Consider the following 6000-nt stretch of genomic DNA (forward strand, 5'->3'; position numbering starts at 1 on the left):
TATCAGCAAGGTATTTGAAGTAATAGTAAGTAACAATATAACAAAGTTCTGTAACGAAAAGGGTCTTGTAAATGAGAAAAAATTTGGGTTTAAATACCAACATTTTACCACAAAAGCAATTCACTGTCTTGTTTCATACATCAACTGGAACTGGCATAAAAAATATTGTCCAGGCGCATGTCTGATTGATCTAGAAAAAGCATTTGATGGACTATGGTTGAATGGTCTAATATATAAATTATTATATACAAATTTCCTCTGCATCTGTCAATGTTAACTTACAACATGATATACGAGAAAACAATTCACAATATCTAATGGTGAAATGAAAAGCCCCCAAAAGTTATTGGAAAATGGGTTGCAGCAAGGAACAGTAAACTCTCCAATACTCTTTAACATTTTTATTTTGGACCTTATAAAAATATTATTGAAAATATCATCTCATATGCTAAATATCTCGTTATCTATCACGCAGAGAATACTATATACCATAAAGTCAAATCTTCAAAAAACCTTTGATGAGATAGAAACATACACAAAAAATTGGCACCTTAAAATGAACACAAACAAATGCGAGACAATCTTGTTTAGGCCCCCTGTTAAAAACTGTAGCCAAGAATACCAAAAAATTGGAAAAAATCCGGAATAGAAGCAAGCACAAGCGGCTCAAATATTTCGGTGCGGGACAATGTAAAATATCTAGAAATAAACCTAGACAAGTTCCTATACTTTAATAATCATGTAAGTAAACAGTTGGAGCGAGCCAGAAGTGCATTCTTTCCATATAAAAACTTGTTCTATTCACGACATGTATCATCCAGAGTCAAGATAATCATGTACCAATGTTTAATACGACCCATAATTACATACGCCGCTCCTATATGGTTCAACATATCTCCATCCTACATGGAAAGAATTAGAATTTTTGAACGCAAATGTCTAAGAGTATGCACATCACTTTATAGGAAACCACTAAGTGATTACAAACAATACTATCCCAATAGCCAACTATATAATAAATCCAAGGTTCACAGGATAGATAATAAATGGGCCATTCTACACCAATGAAAATTATATAAAAGAGTCTCTGCAATTAGGATTCACTCCGCCAGAGGCATTTATCTACCTTGACAAAGATAAGTTGGTGATGCCGTACCTATATTGTATACACAGATACCGCAGAGCGACAGATAAATCGATTAAACTCTCCCAACCTGAAGTAGGCGAACTTCGATTCGAAATGAGTATACCTTCCAGAGATGTGAAAACCTCAAAAGGTACCTTAAAATTTTGGTGGCTACAGGACTAGCCTTAATATGTAGTTTTAAGTTTTTATCAGTTTTTTATCTTAAATAAATCATACTAAATTTATACAGTTTTTTCTTAATTTTTTCATTATATTACCAAATTACTAACTACGTTTTCATATATGTATTATTGAATAACATACAAACTCTCATGGAAATATCTGTTACCACAAAAGTATAGGAATAATATTTATCATAGATACTGAGAGATCCTCTTTTGATGTTGTATCTTATTTTTTATTTGGATTAAGAAAACTTACGTATGAAACTTTAAAAATAAACAACAACAAAAAAAAACCCCCGGTTTTAGACATTCCCGCAGAAAATCTTGCAGGAGGAATCAAATGCGATGTTCGTAGAAATTCATTGATTTCTTTTTTCATTGCCGTATCGTTGTTGATCTTCTGTTGAAGGTGAGTACGTATGTTCAGTGCGAAGCTTTATCTTGGTATCAGCGAAATATTATCCAAATTAGCATCATCTTGGTTTATTCCACTTTTATCCCCAGATTGGCAAATTCGACCAGAATTTTCTCCCCAGGGAAAATAATGCGATATTTTTGGTTTTGTTGCTGATTCAGTGAGTTTTTTGCTTATCATTGCATGTTGTTGTTGTAGCGATAAGGTTGCTCCCCGAAGGCTTTGGGGAATGTTATCGATGTGATGGTCCTTTGCCGAATACAGACCTGGTACGCTCCGGTGCCACAGCACCATTAAGGTGCTAGCCCGACCATCTCGGGAACGATTTAGGTGGCCACATTAAACCTTCAGGCCATACCCTCCATCCCCAACCCCAAGTTCCATGAGGAGCTTAGGGTCGCCAGCGCCTTGTCTGTTAGTGAAACAGGATTCGCCGCGGATAGGTGAGGTTGACAATTGGGTTTGGGAAAGCTATATATTGCGCTGGCATCGTGAAGTGTTGCGCTGCACAGCCCCTTGAATCTGGTATTTTAGTCGCCTCTTACGACAGGCATGCCTACCGCGGGTATATTCTGACCCCCTATCCTGCTGGGGTGCTCATCATTGCATCGTGGGTGCTGTTTTGATCAAGAGATTGTATGACGTTTGTGATATATTTAACTTCATTAACATGCTGTTGCATCAACGTGGTATCACCATTTGCTACGTCCTTGTGGATTTTAAACTCACTGTCGCTATCGCATGCAGCATTACTTGTTTGCGGCATGAACAGTTGGCGTATAGTGGATATGGTGCAAATGAGGTTTTTTCTTCAGATTCATCTAAAATTTGCTCATTTGATTTTAGCTCTTCCTTCACTGACGAATTAGACTTTATTGGCTTTAAGGATATGAATATATATTTTTTGTCATATTCCATTAATAAGTTAGTATAGAGAAATTCAATTTCTGGGTAAAAGACCTCAGAAAAATGTTTTTCGTGATAGGATCGCATTTCCTCCATCAACGTGTGGAGCATGATATTGAATTCTCTGCTCTCTTCAATTTCACATCTATCAAGCAGCATTTGAAGATGATCAATTTTCCTTTTTAGTACATTTTTTTTTGATAGGCAGACCGAAGTCTCGCTGGCCTTCGGTGTCTTTTGTCATAGTGTTTGAAGATTCATCCAAAATTTTCCCATTTGATTTTAGTTCTTCCTTAATTGACGAATTAGACTTTATTGGCTTTAAGATATGAATACACATTTTTTGTCATATTCCATTAATATTGTAACGAATTTACTTGCAAATCCTCTTATTTGCCCTTCTGCTAAGTTCGAATAACTAAACTGTTGAATAAATGACTCCAATATTGAATAATGGAAAAATGGCCTTTATTAAAGTACTTCACAATAACACTTATACTTTGCAACTAGCTGGCTTAATAACCAAACTGATAGCTTAAATGAAACTGACTTTCAAAATAATACTGCTATGGCCCTCTAGATAGCGTCTTAATCAACAACTGCTTGATAGCTCAAAGCAAACTGAATTCCAGCGCCTCTACATTTGCTGCCTTTTATACTCTCTTATTTCAACGTTCGCATCTTCTAGGCGCTTCCAGAATCTACTAGTTACCATCAGCTCTCAAACGTCTCAGCTGTAACTACAATTGCACGATTTTATAGCTTCTCTCATTGCATACTTTCAGGAGTAACTCAGATGTATGCATGTGTTTGTGCATTGTTTCTCCGCTGCTCGTATACGTACATGGTACATATGTGTATACGCAATTATTGTTTCGTTTATGTAGATACATAATGATTGAATTATTGATGTGCATTCACGTCACTGCTTAGCATCGGCTTAGAGATAGCAGCACCCATTAGTTTTGCTAATATTCGTAACAATATGTTAGTATAGAGAAATTCAATTTCTGGGTCAACGCCTCAGAAAAATGTTTTTGGTGATAAGATCGCATTTCCTCCATTAACGTGCGTGATGAGTAGCGTTAAGTGATTACTGTTTATTGACGAAATTCATTTCTATTTATACAAAAGTTCTTAACCTACACACACATACTTACATTACTATTTACATACTAGAGGTGAATGACTTAATAATGAGAAATGGTTTGTTAGCAAATTATTATATTGACCTACATATTGTTAATATGATCCGATTTGGCAAATGCGAATGAACTCATGGTGGTTATCTGGGTCAATTAGATATGAACGTTTGTTTGTAAGTATATTTGTAACGTTAAGTGTGTTTGAAGTGAGGTGAATTCCACGCAATACTAAACCATCGGCCTTTTAAGTGAGCGTATATAATTTTATGCTTAATTATATACGGTCACTCTAATATCACTGTTATAATTGTGCCGTGTTGTTTCATTTTACGCTAAATGACCCAGTGAACTTGCTTGGTGTTACCAAATAATTTTTTTTTAATTAAGTTGTAATTTATGTCATAGTGGTAACTGTATACTATAAGTAATGAATTTTTTGCTTATGTGCTTTCTTGTTGGTTTTATTCGCTTGTATTTGCTTTACATACAGTGCCCGTTATGATTCTCGCTTTTTCATAATAAGCTGACTTTTGCTTTTTTTTTTGTATATTTACTATGATGAGTAATGTTTTGCACAGCCGCCCCTTATGAGCGTCGACTCACTTAAAAGTCGGCTTGTGTTTACAAATTAACGTTTGTGAATTAATGGTAACTGGATACCAATATGAATTGTTTGTTTTTGTTTTCTCATTTTTATTTTCGCATTTGTTGTGTGCTGACTTTTGAATGACGAGTAAAGTGGGTAAGCCTATTCTTATGGACTATTATTTCCTTATTTTGTAAGTAGGTTTAAGTAAAAATATTTCCTATTACTATTTTCGAAACTATTGGGGGTTAAAGTAAATATATTTTTGTTGTGTGTTTCCTATTCTATTGAGGTTTAAGTTGTCCGTCCTGATGTCACGTTGTTTAAATTTTTCCCAAATTATTAAATAAAGATATTGTCTTTAAAATTATGATATCTCTAAAATAAATAGGTTTTCCTAACTGAAACAGGTCATACTTATATCTATTGTATGTTAAAGTAAAGTATTTTTCCTAATATGTAAAATTATTACCTCTTCAATTGTGAGGTTTTCTTAAATGGGACACAGGCAATAAATGTTTGTATTTATTTTATTTTCTAAAACTAATTCTGCATATTATTCAAGAAAAAATTTTTTTTTTTCACTTGACCTTTTTTCATACATAATAAGGTAAATCTGTAATAAATTGCATAGACAATTGAGGGGTTGCTGACGGAAGAGCGGGGTAGCTATGTATTGGTAGTAGTTCTATTAATGGGTAAGTGGAAGGTACAGTGGATGCAAAAATTTTCATATCTTTATACTTTTTGTTTTTTTGTATTTTCCAGCAATATATCTTTGATCTTTTACATCATGCGATTTGTGCGGCGGCCACCAAGACAGAATCGTTATGACTTTTTTGAAGAATTATGTTTATTTTTACCGGGATTTTCACATGCACAACCTCTTGGGATTGTGCAATTATTAGATCTTGGATTTTATTACAATTAAATTTGCCTACTTGAGTAAAATTATATAATTTTTCACCAATTTGTCCCTTGAATTTCAAGTCCTGGATTGCCGGAATTTTTTGTATGCCTGGTCGAATATTGTCTTAATAACTTCCTCGACAATCTGATTGCCTTTCTACGCTAACATTTTTCTATCCTAAGATGAAAACGAGCGCCACATATCTTATTGCTGCAAATTTATATAGCGTTTCACATATATTTTTATATGTTCTCTTTGTGACTTTTTCTTCATTTTTTGTTGTTCTCATTGGCTGGGTTTTTAGTACTTTTTTTTTCATATTTCCACTGTCCTAGAATTTCCTATCGCTTCATGACCATCTGTGTCAGTGGCGTTCAAAGGAATTATGCAAATTTTGATTTGCTATTGAACTTGGGCAGGGTTAATGAGTCTGCCTTTACTGGTGATTGGGAAATTTTAAAAGCTATTATTTTAATTATTTGTTGCTCTTCCTCAGCTTTGGGTTTGGTCTTAAGGGTTTAGAGTGCTTTGAATATTAAATGCGTGCTTGAGCATTTTTCAACTGCCTATATTTAACTTTCATATAGTTTTTGATGATAGTGGCTATTGCAATGACTAATAGCACGATAACGCAGATTAAAACTGCTGCCAAACAACTGGAATGTTTGGGGCAGCTTTTGTTTCTGGGGCAGCCGGTGGTTCATATTTTAATATTCTATTTTCTGCG

This window comes from Eurosta solidaginis, chromosome 2 (genome assembly GCF_040869045.1).
Source record: "Eurosta solidaginis isolate ZX-2024a chromosome 2, ASM4086904v1, whole genome shotgun sequence".
Classification (NCBI taxonomy): Eukaryota; Metazoa; Arthropoda; class Insecta; order Diptera; family Tephritidae; genus Eurosta; species Eurosta solidaginis.